The sequence below is a fragment of the Sinocyclocheilus rhinocerous genome, unplaced genomic scaffold, assembly GCF_001515625.1.
Source record: "Sinocyclocheilus rhinocerous isolate Xijiao unplaced genomic scaffold, SAMN03320098_v1.1 scaffold1295, whole genome shotgun sequence".
Lineage (NCBI taxonomy): Eukaryota > Metazoa > Chordata > Actinopteri > Cypriniformes > Cyprinidae > Sinocyclocheilus > Sinocyclocheilus rhinocerous.
The window spans coordinates 1,266,525-1,278,712 of NW_015660499.1; the positions used below are offsets into that span (position 1 = coordinate 1,266,525).

The following is a 12,188-nucleotide window of genomic DNA, read 5'->3' on the forward strand; positions in this document are numbered from 1 at the left end:
TGCATCCTTCATATCTCCAAAAAGTCTTTAGTTTTATCATATTTATAAAAGAAAGATACAGCTTTACCATTCTCTCCGGAAAAAGCCAAGCTCCTGGAGGCGTGCCGTGTGCGGAGCTAAAGAGTGACGAGCACTTGGGCGCTGAATGCCAACAAAACATTATTTTAAAAATGTATTTATGTTTATTTTAAACAAATAATTAAATTGTTTGCAAATAGTTTTTTTTTGTTTTTTTGCAAAATAATGTTAAAATGCAAAAAAATGAGTTTTCACACAAATTATCATTACTTTAATGCAAAAATATATTAAATTGTAACCTATTTATAGATAATGGTAGTATTTGTTGCACTGCCTTTAATTGATGCTTGTTTAAAAAAAAAAAAAGTACAGTATCCCCATTGAGATCAATGGAATGAAAGACAAACTAAAAGGTAAAACATTAGGATGCATAGTATCAGTAATACTATGCATTTCCCCAAATTAATGAGAATTTGGGGAAAAATATCTTTATGATGTTTTTTTTTTCATTTAGATTTTGGTGTGAACAATGCCATGCTTTCATGAGATAAACCCATTAAAGGGACAATATTTTTGAAGCATTTTTTCAAGTCCACTGCTAATGTTATTCAAGTTTTCTTGCAGTCATAATTTAGTTTTTTTGTCATTTTTATTCATGTTTTTTATTGCTGTACCTTTAAGATGTCTAATGACGTCTGTTATGATTGACTAACCTGTGCGTGCTGGTCTAGCTCATATTGCTGTTCATCAGAATGAGTCAAGTTGCAGAATACTGAATCTGTGTTAATATGTAAATGTGGTTGGTCATATGTTATGAGTGTATGCTTGTGATTCTGAATGACCAGCTTTTGCAAATGCCTACAAAGTACATCAAAGTAGTCTTTTCTCTGAAAATCCAGTTATGCCCCTTTTAAGCCACTACACACTATATTTGAATATACTGAAATGCCATCTCACGTATGTGTCTAGTCATCCTTTCTTCTCATCCATCACATTTAGAGTCCAGATGTGACCTAGTGATACAGAGGCGTCGTACACACACGCTGCTCTCCGGTGATTGATTGGTTGACCTCTGTCCATGATAAAGGTGATATTTAGGATTCTTTTCTTTTACCAAGGTGAGGCACTCCAGATGATTTATGAAAGGAAATAAAAGATGCTGCTTTGACTATAAACTATATCTTTATCATGGCCATGAGAGACTATATATGGAAATATTGCCATAGTTTGTGAGGCCATTAAGAAGTTTTGAGTAATAAGTCAGTGTTGACAGTTTCTCAGTAGTCATACTTGAGTCACTTTCCAAAAAGTTATCTTTGCTTTTACTTAAGTAACAGATTTTAAATGTACTTCAGTTTCAAAAGTACAAGTGATTGGATAATTATGTAAATGGAAAAGTGGCGGAACCAGGGTACTAGTTTGTTGTAAAATTCTTGTATAGTTTGATCCTTTTTGCAGTTTTGCGAACAGGAATAGATTATAAAGTGCCCATGCTCATTTCAAAACTTCTCAAAGCTCACAAAGTTCCATGTTCAAAATTTTATTTTTGAGTTTTGCTAGAATACATTTACATAGTAAAAAAAAAAAATCTATAACATATTTTTCTCATACTGTACATTTCTGTAGCAGCTCTTTTCACCCTCTGCTTGAAACGCTCTGGTTTTTGGTTCCTGTCTCTTTAAAGCCCTGTCCTTCCTAAAAGCCCAGTCTGCTTTGATTGGTCAATCAGCGCAGTATGTTGTGATTGGTCAACCGCTTGGAGCATGTTTTGGAAATGTAATGGCTCTTACCATAATTGAGTTTTAGCTCCCTAGGATTCATCACTATTTATTGCCCTCGCAATAAATAAATAAAACAGCATCTCCTCTACATAAAATCATTGACCCAACTGTAATTTGAGGGCGGGTCAAAGCAGCCAATAGGCTGACATTATGCATGGTGACAAGTCATAATGGAAGAACTACAAATGAGGAACTTCAGGCAAGTGTTTTCTTTTGAGAGATATTCTTTTTTTTTTTTGATGTTTGCTGTGGCCTTTTTGCTTTGTTACTTTGCAGATTGTTTACATGCACAAACAGCTATATTAAACACTAAAGGAAAGGTTAATAAAAGTAATACACTTCTTTTTTTTTGGCAACAGTCTATTTTTAATGCAGTCTGTAAACATTTAGTTGTTATTAGTATGGCTAAAAATGTAATTCAGTAGTGACATGCAAAGTGATTTTGCCTTGGATAAGTTTGTTGTGTTAAAAAATAATATCCAACTTTATATTAAGTTCTGGGCAATAATATATCAGAATAAGCAGTTGAGATTTGCTGTGTCTATATATAATTTTACACGAGGGTACTTTGTGTATGCGAATAATTTTTGTGAAAAGCTATTTATTTTTGCAACAATATTAAATCATGCACCAAAGATTTTCTATATAGTATAAATATGGTGTAAGTAGCAAAAGCCATTTTCTTAAAGGGATAGTAAAAAACAAACAAACAAACAAACAATAAAATTACATACTCTATGACTTACTTTCTGGCAAAAAACTATTTCCCATGCAATAAAAGCCAGTTCAACATCTTTTGTGAAAAGGAAAAAGGAAAGCATACAGGTTTTGAATAATGTGAGAATGAATAAGTAATTCGAATTTTCATATTTGTGACCCTGGACCACAAAACCTGGGGTATATTTGTAGCAATAGCCAAAAATACATTGTATGGGTCAAAATTATCAATTTTTCTTTTATGTCAAAAATCATTAGGATATTAATTAAAGATCATGTTCCATGAAGATATTTTGTAAATTTCGTATCATAAATATATCAAAACTTAATTTTTGATTAGTAATATGCATTGCAAAAAACTTCATTTGTCATATCACTTTAATAACATCATCTTCACGGAAGTGACATCATTTTGGAGGGAAACCAACCAAACAAATATCACCAAGTCTAGAACATTCCTTACTGTTTGATAAAATCCCGCAAATTAGTACAATAGTATGACTGTTAAGTAAAAACGTGGGTTACTTTGCGAAACTCTCATGAATGACTTTGTTCGTTGCAGTAGATGTGTGTTATTTCAGCTGACGCAGCTATTGTGATCATATTGAAGGTTTTGAACTTTTGCTTGTCCTCTCAGGAGTGATGTACCGAAAAAGAAGTCTCTTAAAATCACTGCTCTGTTCCTCAGACCTCTGAAGAGCCGTAATCGCATGTGACGTTAATCAAGTCTTCTTGCCCGAGGCTCGTGTATATCAGCTCAATGCAGCAGGTGAGAGGTCTTTACACAGAAATGAGCTTGTCTGAGTTACATCAGATAGGAGAGCGATAGAGGTAATACTTTCATCAGGAGAAAAGATGACAGGGATGCTTTGGCTTCAGAGCTGCGGAAGAACGAGAGTCGGGACAGAATAAAGGCATCGTGCTTTATGATCACTAGGATGGGCTGACAGAGACAAAGTCTAAAGATATTCAAAGACAGTCTCACATTCTGTAGTAAAATCCCAAATAAACTTACTTTAGTCCAGACATGTTATAAGTCACAAAAAGGCTTTAAAAGGGGAAATATGTGTGGAATGTAGTGTAGTTCAGTTAAAAAAAATATATTTTTTTGGATAAAACATTCACTACCTTTCAAAAAGTTTACATTTTTTATTTTATTTTATTTTATTCAGCAAGGATGCAACAAATCGATCAAAAGTAAACAGTAAACAATAAAGACATTTATAATGTTACAAAAGATTTCAAATCAGTGCTGTTGCTTTGAACTTTATATTCATCAAAGATCCAATGTTGCACGGTTTCAACAAAAATATGAAGCAGCACAACTATTTTCAGCATTTATAATACTCATAAATATTTCTTGAGCAGCAAATCAGCATATCAGAATGATTTCTGAAGGATCATGTGACACTGAAGACTGAGTAATGATGCTGAAAATTCAGCTTTGATGAATATGAAATGTTATATGAAATTGTAATAACTTAAAAAAAAATTTTTTTTAAAATAATTTTTTGATTAAATAAATGCATACATTAGCTTTTTGTGAAAATCAGACTGAAATTTAATTTGTTATTCCCCTCCCAATATAGTTTTCAAATTTCAACGTGTTAGTGTATTTTCAGATGTCATATGAAAACACGTCGCATCAGGTTTCAGATCTTGCAGGTTTGAAATTGTGATGTGGTTGGAGGATTTTCACATTTTTGGAATGATTTCAGTGAATCACAACTTAAAAGACTTGGAATATAATGCATATTTTTGTGGCCTTTTTAGACCACAACAGCATATATCCTCATTCACTTCCACTGTATGAAAAAGAGCAGTGTAAACGTTCGGCCTCATACAAATTTGGAGGGACAAAAGGGTGAGTAAAAGATGACAGAATTTTAATTTGTTGTATCCCTTTAATCAAATAAATTTAGTGTTATCTGCCCTCATCTGGCCATGACTGGAATTTCACCATATGTTGCTATGACCTCAACACATAAAATAAATATGCCAGTGTTCTTCTTCATACCTTCATACAGTCCTTCATTCTCCATGTGTTTCCCAGCAAGACCACATGCTCCTGCCTGATGACCCCCTCAAATCCTCCTGTCTGACCATGCTGCACCTCCCTCCCCCTCCTCCCTGCTCCTCCTCCTCCTCATCATCATCAGTCATCTACCATGTCTCTCCATGTCCCTCCTGTACAGCTCCGGCATCCTCTGGTTTAATTAAATGGCCAGGCACACACACACACACGCACACACACACACACACACAACACACACACACACACACGCACACACAAGCTCAAGCACTGATGATGATATACCCAGTCTTAAAGGCATAGTTCACCCAAAAATTCAAATTAATCATTTACTCCTGCTATTTCAAACTCATATGCTGTTACTTTTCCATGCAGCACAAACGGAGATGTTCTTCAGAAAATTTGTGCACAATATTCCTAGTCTTCTGAAGTCATACGATGTTTGTGTGGCATACAGACTGAAATTGATCTTGTAAATAGTCTGCCATAGCTCACAAATCAAATATGGCACAGGTTGGACATCAGTTATATCAAATGTCATTGGTTCTCCTGTGCCTTGCAACCTAAAAAGTAACTGACATGAAACGTGATGCGAAGGCGCTATGCTTGATTGGAGGGCTGCTGCAAAGGGGAACATTTTTAGTCAATAGTGGCTTAAATTTTGTTCTGTTTCTCCAGTGCTGTTGTTAAATAAGCTAAAACTGTTAAAATCACTGTTTTCGTTAATTGAAATAAAGCTAAAATAAAATATAAATATTAGATGGAAAACTCAAATTAAATTGTTTAAAAAAAAAAATTATTTAAAAAAAAAATTTTTGGGAAAACTCAAATTAAATTGGACAAATCAAATTACATTTAAAAAAAATAAAAAATAAATTGGAAATGTTACCTCTGTAACTAAAATAAAAATTAGGGTGTTTTAATTGAAGGTGATGTACTAAAATGAAAACTGAAATAAAATAATTACAATAAAAATACATATTTCTAAAAGACTAACTGATAAAAATTATAAAAGCAGATTACAAAAGTTCTGAAACTTGAACTTAAACTACAATGACAAATGAAAATAAAAGATAAACACAGTATTGAAGTTAAATTGAAATATTGAAAAGATACTGAATAAATTCAAAACAAAATGTATTCAAAATCCATATGAATGAATTTTATTCCTCCAGTGTTGTTGTTTTTAATTAAATTAAAACTATCGAAAAAAAAATTTTGTTCATTGAAAAAGCTAAAACAAAACACAAATATTAGACGAAATACAAAAACTTAAATGAAAATGATAAATGCTGCCTTAGCACCTAACTAATATAATATTTTAAAATAAATATTTAAAATTACTACAACTAAACCTGAAATAAAAATAAATGAAAGCTAAATAAAAATAATACAATTATGACAAAAGCCTAAACAGAGTTGCTAAAACTGAAAATAAGTTAATTCTAAATAATTATCACTAATAGTATAGAAATGTTACTAAAATCACACTGTATCTATTGAACAGCTTCAGAAGACCTAGAAATAGCATATATGTCACTTCTATAGTGCTTCCCCCCCCCCTTTTGGAGTTTTATAAAGGATCTGTTATTGCATAAAAAAGAGTGATGGGTGTATATTTTAAAAAAATCTATTCTTCTGTGTTCCACAGAAAGAAAAAACAGCATTCAGGTTTGAATAACATGAGGGTGAGTAAATAATGAGCTATTCCTTTAAGCCGAAACAGTGGATGGAGAGAGGGATGAATACAGAGGAGTCTAACCCTTCTGTTTATTCGCTGCCGTTAGGTCTGCGCTTGTGCTTTACTCCCATCACTCCCTCCCTTTCCCATTGGCTGCTTCCCTCTCCCACACACAGACACGGACACACACACACACTCACGCACTGGCTCTGAGCTCAGACTCCAGAGTTGACGTTCTCGAGCGGAGGTCGAGAGAGGGACAGATGGGATCCGCACACGACGCTCTGTGCAGCACTGATCACGACCGAGACATTGAGAAGAGACTCTGGCATGGAAAAGAGGACAGCGAGACGGAGGAAAGAAGATGTTACGGAATCAGCAGGATGGGATTGAGAAACCTGAGCATCGCAGAAGCTTCCTGAAGACGACAACAAGATCTCTTTTTAGTTTCCAGCGCTTCTGAAAAGGACAGTTTTGAACGTCTCATGCACTCGTGCTCGGCTCGAACGGGAAGTTTCTGGTGAGTAACTTTCGCTTGTTGTATAAAGGACCGTTTCCCTGCATGGATTGGTCAGATTGAGTTTCCGAAAGGGAAGGAGGTTTATGTTTGGGTTGTCCACATGTGCAAAAGTCAAAACGCAAGCGTTAAGAGAGGATCCGGCTGGATCTGAGCAGCTGTGCTCTACATTCGTGCTCTATGAGATCGCACGAATGGGAAGACAAAACAGCACAGTCAGTTCTTCAGCCTCCACACACACACACACACACACACACACACAGTCAAACATATCAGTGCTTCATTGCATTCATGCTGACACAAACTATAATACTCATGAAAGCACATGCAGTTTTTCAGATCGTTCTGTTGGGTCAGACGAGAAACGACATGAAAGTCGGCTGCTTTGAGATAAACTGGTGTTTAGTTGAACTAAATTCGCCAGGTACAAAGCACCTGAATTCAAAGGACAGTGTGAGTCAGAGTGTGTGTGTGTGTTTTGTGAATAACAGAATGAAAGTGCAACGCTGAGAACTGCAGAGGTCATTGCAGATTCACAACCTTGTGTTGTGGGGAGCTGGTCGATTGTGGAAGTTGGTTTGGGTACACAGATGTGTTGCCTTTAAATGTAAAAGTCTAACACCAGACCTGTCAGATGTGCAAAGTGGTCTTCTTTAAGACAGTGGCAGGCAAATTGAGGCAATTACATGTCCATAAATATTGTTTACTGGCCTTGAAACTGTATTTTGTTTTATGTACCATTCAAAATTTTGGGCTCAGTAAGATTTTTTATTATTTTTTAAATTAATACTTTTATTTAGGAAGGATGCATTAAATGGTTTAAAAGCGACAGTAAAAATTTACATGGTTACAAAAATGTTCCATTTCAAATAAATGCTGTTCTTTTCAACCTATTAATCAAAGAGTCTTGAATTAGGCTTTCCCCAAAAATATGAAGCAGCACAGATGTTTTCAACACAATATAAACATTGATAATAATAAATGTTTCTTGAGCAAATCAGCATATTAGAATGATTTCTGAAGGATCATGTGACACTGAAGACTGGAGTAATGATGCTGAAAATTCAGCTTTGCATCACAGGAATAAATTACATTTTACAACATGTTCGAATAGGAAAGTGTTAGTATAAATGGTAAAATTATTTCACAATATTTCTAGTATTACTGTATTTTTGATGAAAGAAATGCAGCCTTTGTGAGCAGAAAAGCCTTCTTTCAAAAACATTAACAAATTGTTCATCCATTGTTTCATTCTCTGCATCTTTCATTAGCTAGTCTATTGGTGAAACCGATGAGAGTTGCTTTTGTCGGGAATATACGAAAATGAGGGTTAGATATGTTGCTTTTTGCAATTTTAATCATGCATTGTGCTTAGTGTTTGTATCTATTTAAATCACTCACATCAAAGTTGTCACTCTGTCATTATTATGTTGCAAATTCATAGATTTTCAAAATTAAAAAAACAAGCAAAGGTCAAAGTATCATTTTAATATTGCGGTTTTAAACCATGGATTATGAAAAAGTTCACCTGACTTGGATTTTATCCAATTGGGAATTGACTGGAAAGTGGGCGTGGCATACCCAAATAGAGTCAGCTGATTGGAGGGCAAATGGTCGAATATTTATGATGTCATCCGAAAAGGAAAGACAATTCAGAAAGAAGGAATGTTCTTATATTTTAACAAAACATTACAAAGACAAACATGAATTTATTCGCATTAACATGCACCTGTGAATCGTGCACAACGAGACCCGGAAGGTTTAAGTCATTAAGAAAGTAAATGGGGTTAATGCCGATTTAATGCAGACTGTAATTTTGGACCGTTCATGTAGATGTTTAATCTTCACGTTGTGCTTGTGTGCTTCCAAATACCTGCTGCGGAGAATCTGGAAACTGCATTGAGATTCACAAACTAGGTTCTCCATTAACCATAAAGCCGGTGGAATGCATGTGCCGTCAGACGCTGTTTGTGTCACTCATTCACTTTCTGTCCGCTGTGTCACTCCCGCTCCGCATTCACTCGCATCTCGCCGTGAAGTTGCCTTCTCCCGGAGATCACATCACATCAGCGCTCCGGATGCACTTTTGGCTTCCAACCAGACACTTAACCTTCCTTATCCTCCTCAAACCTTCCACCCCAATTATCTCTTTCTCTCTCTCATCGCTTCCACGCTTGTAGACTCAGCCAAAATAGTGGATTTTCATTCTAGGGCCCTCGTATGAATGGGATCTGGAGTTGATAGTTTAGAGTTGATTATGGTCCTTTTTACATGAGATTCCCAGCAATTAGCCAGCTGGGCTCAGCGCGTGCTGGACGCAGGTCGTTATCGGCCCAGTGGGCGGAACCTGCGCACTTTAAGACCTGCCAAATGACGCATTTGGGAAGAGTATGTTAATCTAATCCCACCAATCAAAACATTAAAGATACGTACACAGAACCAAATGGTCAGGGTTTGACTGGTTAACATGGTCCAGTTAACCCCTGCTGGTAGATGGCGTAACTACACCTTCACGTCTAAAAAGCTTTCTTATTGAAAGGTTTTTATCTTGTTTTGCAGGACAAACATCTAAACACATTTAGATTTTTTAAGCAGATGAGTCTTGTTTTAAAATAGTTTTTTTCTTTCATCATTTGCAAATAGTTTCCTTTAAGCATAAACCTCACTACATTTTATTACATTACAAGTCTTAATATCTTATGCAATTTTGCATTTTAAAATAATAAAAACAGTTATTTTTAAGGACATTTAAATGTGCTTTTACTGCAAAACAAAAACATTGAATATAGAAAATTTCTCTGCTGACACTTATTCAAAAGTCATTTATTTGCAAGCAACATATAAATCGAAAATAGATTTATATTGTTAGACTAGAAGCCTTAATACCTTATGCATTTTTGCCTTTTAAAGAAAAGACATCTTGTTTTAAGGACACTTCAATATTTTACTGCAAAACAAAAACACTGAATAGAAAATAATTGTAATCATTTTGTAAATATTTGTTGATGCTCATTCAAAAGTATTTTTTGCTAAAAACATACAAACCTAAAATATTGAATGATATCTTAGCTGAAGATTTAAAACGTAATATTTGGTGATTTTTAATTTTTAATTATTTTCATACATTAAATATTTTATTTCATATTTTTTTATTTTCCACTTTATTTATTAAAATAATTTTAAGAATACTGTATAAAAGCTTACGTTACTGACGTATTGATCACGTAAGTCATAACTCATCAAAATAATTTAAAACAAGTTTCAACTTCATTTGTTATGAGTTTTCATAAGTTATATGAAATTCATTTCATTTTTTAAAGTTAGTTTAATATACAATATACAGTAATTCATGTTGAAATGCCTTGTACAGGCATTTTTTAATCTGTTAAAAGATTTGAACACCTTCCTTTCAGTTAAATGTGACAATTTGTCGATGAGGCAGCGTTTATTTGTTCCAGGCTTAGTCACAGTGAAATGTGCATTTTAAATGTCCATCTGGAGTTGTTAACCAGTGCTTCTCATCGCTTCATTTCTAATTGATAGCACTGTTGTGACATAGGCCTGATCACTTAGCCAACCAATGCATTTTTAATTATTCATGCATGATATTTTCATCCTCAATCTATAATGTTACTGCAATCCTGCTGAGTGACAGATCTGTTCCTATTAACACATGCACGTCAAGAAGATCTCAAGTGCTGGTTTTCATCTGGAGCCTCTGCTCCGGATGCAGTACAGCACTGAGATGTTTCCGGGCGGATGTTAGAGTGACATTCAGAAGATGCTTTCATGATGCTTGTGATTGAGAGTTTGTGAATTGGCCGTTTTTATGTGTGTGTGTGTGTGTTTGATGTGCATTTGATGGTTTTAGAAGGGATTTGAGCACTTTTCAGGCTTTGAGACCAGATGCTGGTCAGTTTTATTTTAAAGGGGTCATATGATGCTTTTTTAAAGATCATTATTTTGTGTATTTGGTGTAACAGAATATGTTGACATGCTTTAATGTTCAAAAAACACATTATTTTTCAAATACTGTACATTATTGTAGGTCCTATATGCCCCGCCTCTCTCAAACGCTTCGTTTTCTACAAAGTCCCTCCTTCAGACAAGTGCAGTCTGCTCTGATTGGCCAGCTGACCCAGCGCATTGTGATTGGCCGAACACCGCAAGCACTCGTCAGAAATGTAACGCCCCTTACCATAATCGCAAGCTTCATCTTTCAAAATAAATGTAAAGACAGAGCCCGAAAGGGAAACAGAGTCGCCGCATCATATGACCCCTTTAATAATGTTTTCTCTTATTATAGTAGTTATTAATAATTTGAATTATTCTGTAGCAGTTTGACTTAGATTTTCTGTTTGCATTTTTGTATTAATAGTTTTATTATTATGTGATTTTTTTTGTCATTTTATATTTTTATTTAGAATTAACTATATATTTTTATAATTTTTGAAATCTAATATTTTAGTTCTAATAATACGTTTAGTATTTTTAATACTTTTAACAATAACAACAACACTGGTGCTGGTTTAGTTCTTGCAGTTTTTCACCTAGGCTTTTTATTTTATCTTATTATCTTTATTTTTTATTTAGTACTGCTCTAATAAACCTACTTGGCATAACATATTTCACAAGACGCAGTAACTGAATTTACAAAAATAATCCTCACACACCGTTGCTTTTAAATATATTGTGTGTTTTCTCCTTGAGCATCAGTGACTGTTTGTTCTTTTGTGATGATTGTGCACAAGTCCTCGTTTCTCCTGAGCGGTGAAGCTGCCCACTGTTCTTGACAAAAATCCTGTAATTCTTCACATTCGAATTCTCAGCCATAGTGGCTCAATTATGGCGAGATCTAGCTTTGCCGCTCCAGACATCAGAGGGACTCATTCACAACTACCACAAAAGACTGCAAGCAACCGCTGAGGCTCAGAGAGGCAGTCTTAAGAACAAAGGGTGTGTGTTTGTATTTAAACAGGATAATTTGTGCAAATTTTTATTTTTGTCTCATGTAATATTTTTAAACATCTGTAATTTAGATCAGCTTCCCCAGGGCAGCACTAAAAGGAAAAAAATAATTATCTAATTTAAGATTTTATATCTTTTTTTACAAATTTTTTTTTGAGATTCTGCAATGATTATGTAATATACAGCTGATATACAGCTGGTACAGCTTGATAACATTGCTGGTTAAGCTAGTTAAGTTAGTGAGATCTCCATCTCCATTCCAGTTTGACAACAGCACTATGGATTTTACAGCTTCCTCTGAATAACCTGTGAATAAACCCTTGAGATCCCCACGACAAACAGTCAGCGAGACAATATCATGCATCAGTAGTTTAACTTCATGAAAAATGGGCCAAATCCTGATTCAACCAGGCAGTGTTTATGGATTATGTAACTTCATGCATTTGTTAACATGCGATGACATAGCACATTAAT

The 12,188-nt window shown here is 34.7% G+C and overlaps 1 protein-coding gene across 1 annotated transcript in view; it reads left to right on the forward strand.

Annotated features, from left to right (window-relative positions):
- Positions 1-6,409: 6,409 nt before the first annotated feature.
- The window catches only part of LOC107725152 (proteoglycan 4), a 104,109-nt gene continuing 98,330 nt past the window's right edge, over positions 6,410-12,188 (forward strand). Inside the window, exon 1 of the mRNA XM_016534317.1 lies at positions 6,410-6,749. The gene's annotated coding sequence lies outside the window, so the exon portion shown is untranslated. The remainder of the gene's footprint in view (positions 6,750-12,188) is intronic.